A 17,576-nucleotide genomic window follows, 5' to 3' on the forward strand; every position below is an offset into this window, starting at 1 on the left:
TACAAGATTTAAAAGAACATTTTACTAAGCTGATGTTCTTCAAACAAAAGTTTCTACAACAATAGCTCTTAAACTATATAATAATAACAAATTAATTGGAAATTAATGGTGTTATTTAATATTTTATATTTAAATAAATACGTTATAAAATTTTACGTTACTCTCTACACTGAGAAGTAAACTATATTTCGAAAAGACAATTAAGACACACTGGCTTATTTAAAAGTTAACAATATGAAGTATATAATTTTTTTTGTGTGTGTGGTGTTAGGGATTGAACCGGGGGCCTTGTGCAAGGGAAGCACTTTACCAACAGGTCATGCCCTGCTTTGAAAATATGATTCTTGCCATTTTGTATTTATTTCTTGATAGATTACTTTCACAGTTTTTATTTCACAGCCAGCCCATCTCTCCCATGGGTACCTCACCCATGCTGGATATGAACGGAGAGCTGTAGGCTAAGTTAGAATACATGATGACGTACTGGAGGCCTCTGGATTTGTACTTCAATCTTCATCTGCTCTATGGAGGAAGAGCAGGGAGTAGACGGGCAGAAGACCGTTAAGGCCAGTTATTTAACTGAATCACATTTTCAGAAGTTTCTTGGGAGCACCTTTAGAAAAGAAACAGGTGTTACTTCGACTCTCTGAAGAAATTCTATCTCAATTCTTCTGGGTGCTCACTTTGGGATATGTATTTCCCTCCATCCATTACCCAAGGATCCAACAGCCTCTATCACCCTCCTCCCTTCTTTCCCACAGGCCAGAATCAGTTCCTGCCCTGCTATAGGCTTTGGTCTCAGGACTGAAGCCCTAATGACTGGATCTGCTCCCTGACTGGAAGTCTGCTCCTCCCCCGATAGGAGGGTCCATAGGACCTGGGGATGCGGAGAGTCCGGCCAAAGAGAGGGGATATGGAACCTAGTTCCCAGACTTTGGGTGGGGTTGCAGATGACATGTTTCTTCCCCCTTCTCCCTCAACCTCTCCTTACCTGGGAGCAGCAGAGCTCTAAAAGTGACTGGCCCTGCCTACTCCCTCCACTCTGGTTAAGTCAGCTGGAGCATCAGACCCCAGCAGCTGCTCAGCCCCACCAGTCTCTGCAGAGGCTCTGCTCAAGGCAGGGGCTGCTGAGCTGGCTCAGGATCTGGAGTCTGCAGGAGGCTGGGTTCCAGGGCCACAGCCCAATCCTGGTGTTGTAGGAGTCCCCAGAGAACTGGCATCCTCTGCCTTCATCCTGAACAGACTCCACTCTGTTTTCAACTCAGCTTCTGGAAATGAGCCTCCTGTGGAAATGCAGCCCTGAACTCCAGCCTTCCAGGTTGGGCTGGGAAAGGCCTTCCCTGTGCCTTACCCTGGCATTAGCCATAGGACCCTCTCTCTCCCTCTCTTTTATATATGAACATAATAACTTTATTTTAAGTTTAAACTCAGTGCCTAACACATGCTAAGCAAGCACTCTACCACTGAGCCAGGACCGAGGTCCCAGGACCCTCTTCTTTGACTGTGGGTATGAAGTTCCTTTCTCTGTACACACTGAATGGAGATACCATGCTGCCATCTTTCAGGATTGGGTATTTTCTTCCTGTGTTCCTGTTATCTCCACACCATGCCCCACTGTGTCCCTCTTATAGAAATCTGGTCTGAACCAGACCTGCATAAGCTAAAACCCTTTAGAATCCACAGGCGGCCTTGGTATGGTCACTCCTCTTTCCCTTGGGCCCTGACAGGGAGGATTTCTCAGAACTCAGGGCTGAGCATGGTCAAGCTATTGCTTCCAGTGACTGGAGGCCTGATTCTTCTGTCTCACCTCAGAATGGGAAGGACCAGTCAAGGTACAGACTAGGATCTTGGGAATTTACTTGCCTGTCCTCATTGCTCCCCCATCTCCCCCATCCCTCTCTTCAATCTGCCTACAATACCTGTCAGAAAAAAAATTATGATGCATCCTATGATGAGGATTCTAGTGATTAAAGGTACTGAATTCCAGTGATTAAAGGTACTGGCTGAGGACTTCTCAGTGACTGTGTCTGGGGTGGTGGTTGAAGGTCCTGAAATGAAAACACAAGAGTGTTAGCCCTTCTTCAGACCAAAATATGAGGACATATCTGCTTAGATCCTGCTGCCCCAAGTCATTCAGGAAGGCAGATCTCTGCTATGTGGCAGCTGCTGTGACAGGTCCTGAGAAGTGAGGGAGACAGGAAACAGGCCATGTCTTTAAGGGGCTCATACAGCTAATGGGAGAAGCCTGGGTGACCATACAACTCATCCTTCCTGGTGGCAGAATATGAGGAGACCCATGAGGATGGTGGTGGAGAAGCTGACATGTGAAGTGATTTAGAGGAATTTCCAAAAAGAGACGAGCACATGTCAGACCCAAAGAATGTGCACTAAAAAAGACACATTAGGAGGTGAGAAGGGAAAAAGATAGGAAGACTATAACTATGAATGTTAACCCAGGTCTGACTCATGCTTGATGGATTGTACACACACACACACACACACACACACACACACACACACACACACGTAGCAGCATCTCATGTGAATCCCACTTCTTCCCCCTCCTGCCAGTTACCTGTTGGCTCCAACTCCGCCTCCCATTCCTTCAAGTTCTGAATCCAGGTTCTACAGTCACCTATCGAGGACCTGTGCAACAACTCGGTCACCTCCTTGTCATTTTCCCACATTTTTTTCATCCAGTTGGACCCAGGATGTATCTCTCTCCACTTTCTGTTGTCTGAGTCAAAAAGGAGCCACATCTGTTCATTGAAGCCAAACTTCCAGGAGCTGTTGGATTTATGCTGACAACACATCCTGCCCTCCAGGGTGTTCACACCTGCCCCCATCAGAGAGAAATCATCCTCCTTTCTTAACAAATCCTTTGTCCAACTCAGTACCACCTTCCCTGTTTTCCTTCTAATCTGGCTGTGTTCTATCCTCCAAAACAGCTATGTCTGGGCTTTTAGAGGGACCAACATCTAACTCTTTTTTTTTATATGCACACAATCAATTTCCTTCAACCAATATCAGCTCTCTCATGTCCCTGGACTATCCTTACATACCTCTGGCCATGTCATTTTCTGCTTTAATGTCAGCTAGTTTCTGATTTAGTGTATTCCCAATATCTCTCAGTGAGGTTTTCTGCTCTTCCCAGGTGACTGTGGCACTCACTTTCCCTCCCAGGGCACTCAAGGAGTTAACCTTGTCCATGCCACAGTCATAGGAGAAAAAATTCTTCTGGTCCACCTGGGCGTGGACTGTACACCATTGCTGTCCAGGTGCTGCCTTAGAAGTCATAGCAAAGGGAGTGAGTGCCTGTGAGGAAAAAAGGCGGGTTGGACTGGTAAGAAAGGACCCTTTAGGCATCTCCTCTCCATCCCTCTGAAGGGCTGAGCTGGCAGAGCAATAATGGCCCTTCCCAAGCTCTCTGCTTCACCTGTTTAAGGTGAGCATGTTCCCCTCCTTTGAAGTGGAGGGGACAACAACCTCATGTCCCAGGACATAGCCCACTTCCCCTCTGCCCTTTGAACAATGCCTACACGCAGCAGCACATCACCTTGCAATGGTGGTGCCAGGCCTGCTGTGAGGGAAGGGCCTGCCTGGCAGAGGACGATCAGACACAGGAGAAGGGACTGTGCATGCTGAGTCATGGTGGGTGCAGTGAGGATGGGATCACAGCTGCATGAGAAAGAGTTCATAATTATGGTTCATAGCTTTTAGCTTGACTCTTAGGAGATGGCACTACTGTCCCAGGAGATTGCCTTTTTTTAGGTTGGAAAGTGATATTGTAATCTGAATAAAATGAAAAATCCATAGTTTGAAGAAAGGTAGTAAAGGAAAGAATCAGAAGCATGTGCTTTGTGGCTCAGAAAATTGTATATGCCAGGTTAGATATACTAGAAAAGCCAGAAAAATGACCAGTCCACTGTGATTTTTAAGCAAGCCTGGGAGACTCTTGTTTATCAAGTGTATTAAAAATATCTAGTATCCAAACCTGAACCAAAATTAGTGGAAAGGAAGAAATAAATAATAAGTTCAGAGCAGAGCACAAATAATGAATCAGAGACTAAAAAGGAGCACGAGAGAGTAATGAAATAAGGAGCTGGTTCTTCAAAGAACTAAACACAGGTGAAAAGTCAGTAGCTAGACAACTAGGCAAAGTAGAGAGAAGACTCAAATTCAGACAAGAAAAGGGAAAGGTTGCAACTGACACCACAAAAGTACAAAGAATCATTTGAGATTATTAGGAACAAAGATACCCATGTTTGTTATTATTTGCAAAAATTTGGTAACCTAGAATAAATGGAAAAATTCCTGAACACGTACACATATATATCTTACCCAGCCAGATTGAATCATGAATAAATAAAAAAGCTGAGCAGACCTATAATAAGTAACAAGATTGAATCAGTAGTAATAGCCTTCCAGAAAAGAAAATTCCAATACAAGAGAGCTTTACTGCTAAAAGTTCTACCAAATATTTGAAGAACAGTTTCTAGTTCTCCTTAAGTAATTCCCAAAAATAGAAGAGAAAGAAATTCTTCCAAATACATTTGATAAAGCCAGCAATTCCATGATACCAAAACCTGACAACACACACAAAAACTAATCCACAGCTATTTTTTAAAAATATTTTTTAATTGTTGATAAAACTTTATTTTATTTATTTATTTGTATGTGGTACTGAGAATCGAACCCAGTGCCTCACACACGTCAGGCAAGTGTGCTACTGCTGAGCCCCAGCCCCAGCCACCACAGCTAATATTTTTGATGAATAAAGATACAAAAATCCTGAACAAAATACTAGCAAACTAAATTCAATTGCCCACTAGAAAGATTATTCAACATGACCAAGTGGAATGCATCTCAAGGATGCAATAATGGTTCAACACTATCTAATCAATAAATGTAATATCCCACATTAACAGAATGAAGGACAAAACCGATATAATAGATGTAGAAAATGCATTTGATAAAATCAACATCTCTTCATGATGAAAATGCTGAACAACTAGGTATAGAAGGAATACATCTCAACATGATAAAAGGTGTGTCAAATGAGCCATCAGCAAGCATCATATCAAATGGATAAACACTGAAAGTTTTTTTCTCTCAGATCTGAAACAGAAGAATGATGCCCATTTTACGACTTTTAATCAATGGAATTCTGGGAGTGCTTGCTAGAGCAATCAGGCAAGAGAAAAAATGAAGGGCATCCAAACTGGGAAAAAAGGAATAAAATTCTCACTGTTTGCAGATGAGCTGATGTTACATTTAGAAAACTCCAAGGACTTCACCCAAAACTAGTAGTGGTAATAGATGAATTTAGCAAAATTGCAAGATACAAAAAAATAAAATTATTAGAGTTGTTATATACAAATAGCAAATCATCTGAAATAAAAATCAAGGAAACAATACTACTTACAATAACTGCAAAAAATATAAAACCTTGGAACAAATTAAAATAAAGAGGTAAAAGATCTCTAAAATGAAAACTATAAAGTAATGAGGAAAGAAATTGAAAACAACAACAACACACACACACACACACACACACACACAAATAAAAAGATAACCAATATTGTTCAAATGTCTATTCTACCCAACAAGATCAGCAGATTCAATGTAATCACTACCAAAACACCAAGAGCATTCTTCACAGAACTAGAAAAGACAATCTTAAAATTTCTATGGAACCACAAAGCTCCTGAAGAGTCACAGTTATCCTGCATGAAAAGAACCAAGCAAGAGGAGTTCCATGACTTGACTTCAAAATACAGGACAAAGCTGGAGTAATCAGAACAGCATGGTGCTGAATTTCAAACAGAAGCATGGACCCATGGAACAGAAGAGAGAGCATAGAATTCGACCCACACACCTACAGCAGCCTATTTTTGAAAAAGGTGTAAGAATGTACAGTAGAAAAAGGACAGTTTGGGGGCTGGGATTGTGGCTCAGCGGTAAAGCGCTCACCTACACGGGAATGACCCGGGTTCGATTCTCAACACCACATAAAAAAAATAAAGGCATTGTGTTGTGTCTATCTTAAAAAAAAATTCTCTCTCTCTCTTAAAAAAAAAAGACATTTTTTTCTATACATGGTGTTGGGAAAACAGGGTAGGGAATTCACAGGAAAAAGAATGAAACTAGACCCCTGTGGCTCTTTACTCAGAAACAATCGTCTCAAAGTGGTTTAAATGGGCAGTGGTAAAATGCTTGCTTACCAGGCAGGAGAACCAGGGATTAATTGAAAAAAATAAAATTTTCTTTTTAAATATTTTAAGGCTATTGTAATGGGAAAATATTTTTTAGACAAGACCCTAAAAGTAGAGAAAACAAAAGCAAAAACAGATAAACAAGATGAATCAAAATAAAAAATCCTCTGCACATCAAAGGCAACAGTTTTGGGAGTGGAGAAACAACCTACAGAATGTCAGAAAAGATTTGCATGTTGTGTATCAGGTAAGAGGTTATATATGGAACTCAAAGAACTTAATAATTAGAAAACAAATAGCCTGATTGCAAAATGGAGAAAAAAATCTGAAGACATTTCTCAAAAGTGATAAGTAAATGGCCCATAGGCACACAAAACTGTGCTCAGTATCACCAGTCATCTTTGAAATGCACATCACAACCACAAGGTGACATCATCTCACTCCAGTAAGAATGACTGTTAACAATAAAACAAACAAACAAACAAAAAGTGCCTGCAAGAGAATCCTGTATATTGCTAGCGGGATGTAGATTCATAGTGGGGGAGAGGTAGGAGGGCTTAGGCAACCAGGGCAAGATGGCAAGGGAGGAGGTTGGGCAGGGCCCAAACAAAGGAGCGTGGGGAGGGTCTTCTGATGAGGTCAACTTCCTGCTTGACCTAAGTGCTGGTGGTCACAAGTGGGGGACCCAATCAGATAGACACTTCCATATTAGCACTCCCAAGCAAGAGATCCAAAAGGGAAACTAAAACAGATGCATGGACAGAGGGGGAACCAATAAATAATATTTAGGAGTTTGTAGACAGGGGAGGAGATAAGAAAAGGAGAAATTCCAGAGACCATCAAAAGAACAGGCCAAAACTCCCACTGGATTCCCAGCTCTGAGGCCCCCTTTTCTCAGAGAAGTCCTCTCTATATCTCTCTCACTTTTGCAATAAACCCACTTCTATCTCAGTTTCCTGTTCTTAGATTCTTCAATGAATGAACACAATGATAGGTGTTTTCTAATTATTAATTATAGGTGGTAATAATAGGGCCACTAGGAAAAACAGTATGAGGTCCTTAAAATTTAAAAATTGAACTAGCATATGATCCAGGAATTCCTCTACTGAGTAATAGCCAAAGTAAATAAATACAGTCTGTCAAAGACATCTGCATTCCCATGTTCAATGTAACACTATTCAAAAAGGCAAAGAAACATAAACAACCTAGGTGTCAATCAAGTGATTAACAGATTTAAAGACAATATGATACATAACACAAACTGGAATACTATTCATCCATATAAAGGACAAAATCCTGTCATCTGCAACACAATTGATGAAAATGGATGTCATCATGTTAAGAGAAGTAAGCCAGAAAGACAAGTATCATATGATCTCACTTTCATGTGGAATCCAAAAAAAGTTCATCTCAGTATTTGAAATCAGATGGTGTGTACAGAAAAAGGGATGGGAGATGTTGATAGATGGGAATTAATTTGCAAGTAGATAACAGTGATAATTTCTGGTGTGCTCCAGCACAGTAGAGTGACTGTAGAAAACTGTATTTTGTTTAACTCAAGAATCTAGAAAAGGGCTGGGGTTGTGGCTCAGTGGTAGAGCATTTGCCCGTCAAGTATGAGGCACTGGGTTCCATCCTTAGCACCACATAAAAATAAAATAAAGGTATTGTGTTCATCTACTATATTAAAACAAAAACCTTAAACTAACAACCAAGCCCTAAGGAGGGGCTCAGGTTCTACTCCTGGACATCTACTCATATCAGAAACAGAGAAAGATACCAACAAAGGGACACATGTAAAAAAAAAGAGGAAAGAAAATCCATCTCATTTGAAGTGAAAGTCCGTGATCTCAGAAAACATGAGGAAACAGGCACGCCCCCCCCCCTTTCACAATGCTCCAACAAAGGATCCCACAGTTATAGAAGTAGATAAAATCACAGATAAAGATAATGAAAAACTAATTATTAAAATGTCCAATGATCTAAAAGAAGATCTAACAACTGAATAAGAGAATAAATGCAGACGAAAGACCATGTCGATAAAGAAACGGCGATATTGAAAAGAAACCAATGAGAATAGCTGTACATGAATGAGACAAGGAATCAAATTAAAAGTTCCCTGGGGACAGCGCCAACGCGTTAGACTGCCTAGAAAGCAGCGCTTCCAGCTTTGAGGATAGGACGTCAGGCCGTGAAGACAGAGTGAATCAGCTGACTACCCGGTGTGCAAAGAAGAATCCAAACGAGGGGCGCGGCAAGGTCCCGGGCGCTGGGCTGTACGGCTCTTCCCGCCGCTCTCCTTTCCCTCACGTGTCTCCCTGCCCAGGCCGCCCTCCTTAGGCCGGGCGCCGGCAGAAAGCCGCTGCCGGCAGCGCTCCCAGCTCTCGGACAGTGACGGACTTTTCCCTGCTGGGTTAGGTCCTCTGCCACTCGCCCCCATCCCCGCAGTAACTGTCTCCGGCATCAGCAAGGAAGCCACCGGTCCGCGGCCCCCGCCCTTCACCCCCCAGCAGCCAGCTCTCCAGACCCCTTCCCTGCACCCTCTCTCCGGCCGCCCTCTCCCCCCACCATCTGGCTCTCCCCCCACCTCTCGCCCGCTCCCTCCGCTCTCGCCCGTTCTCCCCGCCGCCAGCTCCACTGCCCCCCCGCCGGCTCTCCCCACTCGGCCTCTCCCTCACTGCCCCCCAACTGTCCCACGCGTCTCCACGGCTGTCGCTCCCAGGCCCGTGCCCTCCGCTCTTGCCCGCTCTCCCTGCGGGTCCCCGCTTCTCTCCAGGTGGGCCAGGGAGGGAGAGCAGCGCGACCAGGGTCCCCCTGCCTCTCTCCATCTTCCCCGCCCTCCAGCCTTGCTTCTTGCCTGGGACTGGCTCGCGGGGCTCTGGGTCCGAGGGTTCCGGGCACCCCGCCTCTGCGTCCTCCCCAGGTCGGCGGGACGTCTGGTCTCCGTCGTGCTCCGGCCACCACTTGGAAGCACTTGCCGGGTCCCGCCTGGTCCCTTTCGAGGACTCCGAGCCTGCTCCCCATCCGGCCTGGTATGGGGCTCCTCCTTGTGGCCAGAGGAGAAGATGGACCGGATCTCGGGGCCATGGCGCCTCACCTCGAACTCCTACCAGCTGGGTGTTCTGGGGGCGGGCCGCTAGGCGGCTCCAGTCCTGAGGCTGGGGATAGGCAAAGCGCTGCTCTGGCTAAACTTTGATAGGTGGCACAATACCTTTATTTTATTTGTTCATTTTTATGTGGTGCTGGGGATCAAACCCAGTGTCTCACGACTGGTAGGCAAAAGCTCTACCACTAAGTCCCACTAAGTCCCACTTGCAGGTTTTTTCCCCCTGGGTATGGGATAGTTTTCAAACTTTTTTTTCCTTAATGTGTAAAGCTGTGACTGTAACAGTTACAGTTCATCTTCTGAAAGTAGCCGTCATTGCTCTAAGGCTTATTTTTTTTAATTCCCCCTTCTCTCCTCTCCCCCTCCCTAACAAGTTTAGGGAGATGGTGTAATCTTTTCTTCCCCTAGTTGATTGCCCTGGAACTCACCCACTACTGGGAGGAGATGACTGCTGGAGATCTGGAAATCAAATGGATCTAAAAGACATCTACAGAATATATTACCCCCAAGCAGCTGAGTTTACCTTCTTCTCAGAAGCTCATGGAACCTTATCCAAAATAGACCATAATCTAAGTCACAATGTACATCTTAAAATACCAAAAAATTGTCATAATGGCATGAATCCTTTAGGATTATAATGGAATGAAACTAGAATTCAACAGTAAGAAAAAAGAATTGATACCACATAAATACATGGAGATTGAATACTCTGAAATGAATAATGGATCATAGAAGAAATTAGAGAAAAAATCATGAAGTTCTTAGAGACAAGTATGAAGTGAGAATCAATATATCAAAACCTCTGGGATAGTATGAAAGCACTTCTAAGGGAAAAATTCATAGTGCACAATGGCAATCTTTAAAAAATGGAGAGATCCTAAATAAATAATCTTATGCTCCATTTCTAAGACTTAGAAAAGGAAGAGCCAACTACTCCCCAAAATAATGAAATTGAGAATTAAAAAAATATACAGGATCAATACAGGAAATGGTTGGTTCTTTGAAAAGGTACATAAGATTGATAAGCCCTTAGCCAAACTCACCAAAAGAAAAGGAGAGAGAAGCCTTTAACAAAAAGGATGAAAAAAGAGATGTTATCACAGACATTTCTGAAATTCAGAGAATCATCAGAAACTATTTTGAAAATGTATACTCCAATAAATTGGAAAACCTAGAACACATTGAATAAGTTCTAGACATATACAATCACCCAAAGTGAACCAGGAAGACATTTAAAACCTATATAAAGTAATAAAATTGAGATGAAAATTAAAAGTCTTCCAACAAAGAAAAGCCCAGAACAAGATGGATTCTCAGCTGAGTTCTATCATACCTTTAAAGAAGAAATAACACCAGACTTTCTCAAATTATTCAACAAAATTGAAAGGGAGGGGATACTCACAAATCCACTCTCCAAAGTTAGTATAACTCTGATACCAAAACCAGATAACGATAAATCAAGGAAAAAATTACATAGCAATCTCCCTGAAGAACATAGATATAAAAATCCTTAATAAAATGTTAGCAAACCACATAAGAAAACATTTTAAGAGGACAATACACCATGATCAAGTGGAATTCATCCCAGGAAGGTAAGGTCTGCTCAACATGTGCAAATCAATAAATGCAATTCTTAGCCAGGTGTGGTGATGCATGCTTGTAATCTCAGTGACACGGGAGGTGAGACAGGAGGATCCCAAGTTCAATGCCAACCTCAGCCTTGGGGAGGCACTAAGCAACTTAGTGAGAAACTGTCTCTAAATATAATACAAAATAAGGGCTGGGGATGTGGATCAGTGGTTGAGTGCTCCTATGTTCAATCCCTGGCATGCCCAAAATAAAATAAAATAAATGTAATACTTCACACAGATAGAATTAAGGACAAGAATTGTGTGATCATCTCAATAGATGCAAAAAAGGCCTTTGATAAGAAACAGAACCCATTCATGTTAATCTGGAGAAACTAGGTATAGAAGGAACATACTTCAATATTATAAAGACTTGATAACAAACCCAAAGCCAATATCACACTGAATGGAGAAAAACTGAAAGCTTTTTCTCTAAAATTAGCAATATTACACTTTCACCATTTCTATTCAATTTAGGTTTTGAAACTCTACCCAGAGCAAGTTGTCAAGGGCAGGAAATTAAAGGGATACAAATAAAAAAAAAAAGAAGAATTCAAACTATTTGTTTGCTGATGACATGATCCTATATCTAGAAGACCCAAAAAATGTTAATCAGAAGACTTTCTAGAAATGATAAATGAAACCACCAAAGTAGCGGGATATAAGAACACATTTATAATAGTTTCCTATACTCCAACAGTGATTCAGCTGAGAAGATAAGAAAAATCACTTTATTTAAAATAACCTCCACAAACAAACAAAAACAAAACCCCAAACCAAGAACCAAAACCCAAACCAAACCAAACAAAAACATCCAAACCCTTGGGAATTAATATAATCAATGAGATGAAGAACTCTACAATGAAAACCTTAAAACTCTTAAGAAAGAAATTGAAGAAGACCTCAGAAGACGGAAAGACCCCCCCCTTGTTCTTGGAGAGGCAGAGTTAATAATGGCCATTCCTCCAAAAGTAAAATATAGATATAACGCTGCAGTCTGGCTGGGCACAATTCATGAGCCACTTATTAAGCAGGAAAGAACTTTATTTTTTGAACGCACACACTGCACCATGCCAGCTCTTCAGGAATTCCCTCAGAGGCCAACTGCCACCACAGGCTCTCCCGGCCAGCACCTCAACTGCTCTTGAGGCAGATTAGCTGGGTTGCGTGGGCAGATCCAAAAGAGTCCCCCAATGAGCAGCTCTGTGGTCTGAAAGGGCTGGGAAACAGCCCAATGAGCATCACCACAGAGGAGCCAATCAGCTGGTGCTGGGGCCAGTTTGGCTGAGGCTCTCAACAATTTAATATCATCCCCATTAAAATACCAATGACATTCTTTACAGAAATAGTGTTGAGAGCCACAGCCGAAGGGGCCCCAGCAAACTTCCAGCTGCCAGCAAACTTCCAGCTGCCAGCAGAAGATAACGCCATCATACAATCCATAGGGACAAGGCATAGTTGAAAGAGCTCATCAAACTATTAAAATGTTCTTATTAAAGCAAAAAGAAGGAATTGGGAATGGGTATTTATTCCCCAAAGATAAACTTAAAATAACCCTTTTTACTCTAAACTTTTAAAATTTGGATTCATCAGGGTTTAGTGCTGCAGAAAGGCATATATGTCCAAAAAATGTACATAAGCCCAAGGTACTTTGGAAGGATATTCTAACAGGAAAATGGAAAGGTCCTAACCCAGTAATTGTCTGGAGTTGGGGGTCTGTTTGTGTGTTTCCACAGGGAGAACAGCAGCTGATTTGGATTCCAAAGAGATTAACCAAAGCAATTTCTACAGACCAAAAATAAGATGATTTGGCTCAAATCCATAACAGCTGATATCCAGAACTCCAGTTTGGCTACCCTTACATCTGTGACAGAACCAGGATGCTTTTTTTAAATATCTATTTTATTATTGCCCTTTCCCACATCATGAAGTTCTATTTTGTTTTTTGAGCTCATACAGACCTAGGTTAATGTTTTGCTGATCAGTTCTATTTTTTGACTATAGAGTTTTTAAACATTGCAATGGAGATTTCACCTTTAAAAAGTTATAAGGCCTTTACTATTATGTTATGTGTTGTGTGCACACTTGTGTTTTATGTTGTATGTTTGTATGTACGTATGTCTATATATCATATATGATGAGCGCTCATGAAAAAATGGATCCAAATATATTTTTTTATTCACGTGATTTAAATGGTTTAATTTAAATTGGGTAAACAACTGTTGAGGATTGTTTTAATATGTGAACAAAAAAGAAGGTTAAGAGATCTGTTTACTTTCACCTTTCCTTTTCATTATATTTAATAATTCTGTTCAAGATAATGTAAATTGTCAAGAAAATTGTTTTCTTTTAGTGACTTCTGGAATGTTACATAATTTTTTCTTTAACTGCTGAGGGCCATTGCCAAGTAGGAATGAGGCATGGCATGACCCAGCTCATTTGCAGTGACATTTCATGTAAGGTGACCTTGCTCAAGGACCAGGGCGGATTGGGTTTAGGGCGGATCAGGGTTTAGGGTGCTCCTTGGGTTTAGGGCGATTCCAGGTTTAAGGTGCACCCTGCTGGGAATGGGGCGTAACCTGCTGCCTCAGGCACGCCCACTCCTTGAGTTCCCATTTAGTTCTGGCAGGATTCAGAGAGTATTTGGGATTCAGAGCCTGGTGGATTTTGCCCAGAACGCTGATTTCTCCAGAACGTGTGTAGAGTGCCGCTGTGAGTTCAAGAATAAACAATTGCTGTTTGAATCTACAAGGCTGTGAGTGGCTCGTGACTTTCTGCCCAGCCAGACTGCAGCATTTAACCATTATTGCCAGAATTCCTATCTTCATCCCAGTGCTGGTGAAGACAAAGATAAAACCAATCTACAGCTTCTGCAATAGCCATCACTGAACTGCTTGCAGAACTTCCCAGTGCTGGTGAAGACAAAGATAAAACCAATCTACAGCTTCTGCAATAGCCATCACTGAACTGCTTGCAGAACTTGCCTGGACTATGTATCACTTGTATGCATTGTGAATTCACCTGTATGCATTGTGAACTATCTGTTGTTGCAGTGACTTGTGGTAGTGTTGGGGTATTTTTGCTGATGATGTCATCGGTGGTACAATTTATCCAAAAGGAGCCATCAATTGGCTTGGTGTTTCTTCCTCCCTTCTGCTTGTCATGATCGTTCAGCTAAAATTTGGGGGCCAACAGAGGTGAGGCAAAGAACCTCACCCCCACCCCCGGTACAAAGACCTCTCCACAGGTGTGGCTGTATACTGGACAGTCAGTGACGGGTAAGATCCAATTGCAATGGTACCAACCTAAGACAGGAGGCTGACACCTTGAGGTCAGCTCATCCAACAATGGGTAAGAACCATATGTACTATTGGACAACCTAAGGCAGGCACGGTCCCTAAGCCATATGCTTGTTGTTTAAACAGAGAGGGGGAGATGTTGAGAGCCACAGCCGAAGGGGCCCCAGCAAACTTCCAGCTGCCAGCAAACTTCCAGCTGCTGGCTGATGATTGGCTCACAGCGGTCCCAGCAACATCTAGCTGATTGGCTCCTCTGTGGTGATACTCATTGGAGATGCTCATTGAGCTGTTTCCTTGCCCTTTCAGACTGCCAGCTGATGATTGGCTCACAGCAGCCCCAGTAAAATCTAGCTGATCCGCTCCTCTGCTGTGATGCTCATTGGGCTGTTTCCCTGCCCTTTCAGACCACGGAGCTGATCTTTGGGGGACTTTTATGGCTCCACCAACACGACCCAGCCAATCGGCCTCAAGAGCAGGAGGATTGTGGGAGGTGGTGAGGCTTTTGGTTGAGAGAGAGGCTTGTGGGAAGCCAGTGGTGGCAGTTGGGCTCTGAGGGTTTTTCCTGAGGAGCTGTTTTGTTTTGCCTGTGTGGTTCTAAAAATAAAGTTCGTTTCTTTTGACAAGTAGCTCCTGAATTGTGCCCAGCCAGACTGCGGCACAACCCTCTCTGGACCACAGCTCACTATCTGGAGGGCAGCTTCTGCAGAAATGAAGTTGGGCTGTGGAAGTTAGCCTCTGCCACAGGCCCCATCTCATGATAGACACCATCATTCATAAAAGACTTAAAGTTGGAAAAAATTTTCAAAATCCATGGAAGAAATTTGTCACCCGGAATTACAGAATGGGGGGTATTCTTGGAAGTGGTGCTTTCCCGAGCCTCTTAACCCTCCTGCAGTTTCTATCACCCCTTTATTGACATTCACCACACGCTGTGCTGAATACTACGTACATACTTTCATGTTTCATACATACATGTTTTTTTCACAAGCTCATGAGATTGACTTTTGGACATCTGAACTAAGACCACTCCTGGGAAATCTGCCAAGCTGCCTTCCTCTTCTTTCCTTACGTGGTTCAAGATTCAGCTTATGTTCCCTAGGCAGCACAGTTCCATTCTCTTCTCTCTGTCCCACTGGGACCTGTGAGCTGGTGTCTGAGAACATCTCTGCCTGCCACCTACCTTCCTACAGCTAGTCCAGTTTATGTACGGAGAGATCTGAGGCAGCCCATGCTTATGGGTCAGGGATTTTCAGAGAAAAAGAACCAATAGAGTATTGAACCAATGTATTCTACTAGAATATAGAACCATTCTATTGGTTCTTTATACACACATAAGCAAACACACACGTATATTTGTATATGTATACATGCATATATAAATCATAAGAGGAGATCTATTAGATTGGCCTACACAATCAGGCTGATACTCCCACAATGGCTGCCTGCAGGTGGGAGAGTCAGGGAAACCAGTAGTCGCTCAGTCTAAGAAGTTGGAAGCCTTTGAACAAAAGAGACCGAAGATGCAGCCCTGGTCCAAGGCTGAAGGCCTGTAAGCCTCCTGGACAGTTGCTGGTACAAGTCCACCGCCAACACTGAAGGATACAGAAGCTGAAGTCCACACCAGGGCAGCAACAAGGACTGCACCTGCTCAAGAAGTGCTTTGCAGCTGCGCACAGTGGCCACACCTGTAATTCCAGTGACTCTAGAGGCTGAAGCAGGAGGATCTCAAGTTCAATGCCAGCCTCAGCAATGGTAAGACACTAGGCAACTCAGTGAGACTATGTCTCTAAATAACATACAAACTAGGGCTGGAATGTGCCCCTGAGTTCAATCCCCCCCCAAAAGCTGCGCATGTGCACAGCCGCAGGCTACCCCTATACCTTCCTTCCATTTGTTTTGTTGTTGTTGTTCCAAATGCTCCCCCAGCCTACTGGGTGGTCCACTTCTGGGTGGTCTTACCCCCTCTAAGTATGACACATGCCAATTGTCTCTGGAAACACACACCCAGAAATGTACTTTATCAGTTTTCTAGACAAGTCTCAACCCAGGGGAGCTGGCCACTGAGACTAACTGGCACAGAATGTCTTCTGCATAGTCATAAACCCCCTGGAACCTAACCAAGCTACTTTCCTGTAGCTGATGCTTAATAACCATGTATTTGAATAATGAATGCATTCCAATCTTCTAAGTCTTATTTATTAACTATTCTTTTAGTTCTTAATCCTAATAATATCAGAATCAAACAGGAAAAAATGATACCATATCAAACTTTTCTGGGGATAGGCTTCAGAAATCTCTCTAACAAGTTCCTCAAGCAATTCAGAAGCAGCCAGTTTGTTCCCAGCCTGAGGACTGGCATTTGAGAATCAAAGGGCCACTCTGTCTTTCTTGACCCCCGAATCCTATAACATCTCCCTTTCTCCACTATCCATGTAGCCCTAACCATTTTCTCTTAGCAACCAAAAATCAATAACCAAGCTCACCCATCCTGAGAGTCTCACCATGAGACAAAGACATGCTTGCAAAACATTCATCAAATATTAAGCTCTGCTGCATATTAAAACTTTCCCTAGCCAATCAGTCCCCATCTTCAAATAAGTGACCATGTCTGCAACTCTAAGTCAATGGAGATGTACTTCCTGGACACTGTTTTGCCCAGTGTTGGACTCTCATCTTTCAGCTGTCTTTGTGTCTTCTTGGTATTTTGGAATCTCGTGCTCTCAGATGGCCTGATTCTGCTCTTTCTGTCATGCTGACCCCACCTTCAGGATCCCCTTCTGGGGAGTGTTTTGTAAAGAAGCTGTTAAAGTAAAACAAGCAGATTTGAGAAGACTGCCATCTGGTTTCCACGCTGCAGAGGCTCACATGAGCCTTGAAAATATCTGTCCATCGGGTGGGGTTGGGGGTAGAAGGTCCTGGGATTGGCTGACAGGGAAGGGCTGCCTAGCGGACTTTCCACCCTGGGAGCTCCTGCAGTCAGACCCTGTCACTGTAAGCTGAGAGAAAGAGCATCCCCTTGTAGCAGAAGAGTCTGTGACATCTGAAGTCTTAAGCAACCACCTCATTTTTACATTCCATATCCCAGAGGCACGCACTGTACAGCCACCTTCGTGGCACCTCAGAACTGTGAGGGAACAAGCTTCCTACCTGATCCCTGGCATTCTGCCCTCTTGCTTGTGTTTTCTGTCCAGACTCCTGGGGTGACGAAAGGACCAGAGTTTTCAGCTGTACATTCACATGTGTATCATTTTAGTCATTTGCATGTTATATGCCATGTGTATTTTATGTATACTTAAAACATAGGTTTATTTTTCTTATTTGATGAAGA

The 17,576-nt window shown here is 43.0% G+C and overlaps 1 long non-coding RNA gene across 2 annotated transcripts; it reads right to left on the reverse strand.

Moving 5' to 3' along the window:
- Positions 1 to 260: 260 nt before the first annotated feature.
- Positions 261 to 3,821, reverse strand: LOC144374322 (uncharacterized). Of its 2 annotated transcripts, XR_013433764.1 has the most exons (3): positions 2,576 to 3,821; positions 1,920 to 2,048; positions 261 to 613 (listed from the first exon to the last, which is right to left on the reverse strand). It is a non-coding gene; the product is annotated as an uncharacterized LOC144374322 (long non-coding RNA). The 2 variants fall into 2 exon arrangements; XR_013433763.1 differs by having other exon boundaries at positions 1,920 to 3,821.
- Between the last annotated feature and the right edge of the window lie 13,755 nt (positions 3,822 to 17,576).

This window comes from Ictidomys tridecemlineatus, unplaced genomic scaffold (genome assembly GCF_052094955.1).
Source record: "Ictidomys tridecemlineatus isolate mIctTri1 unplaced genomic scaffold, mIctTri1.hap1 Scaffold_639, whole genome shotgun sequence".
Taxonomy (NCBI): domain Eukaryota; kingdom Metazoa; phylum Chordata; class Mammalia; order Rodentia; family Sciuridae; genus Ictidomys; species Ictidomys tridecemlineatus.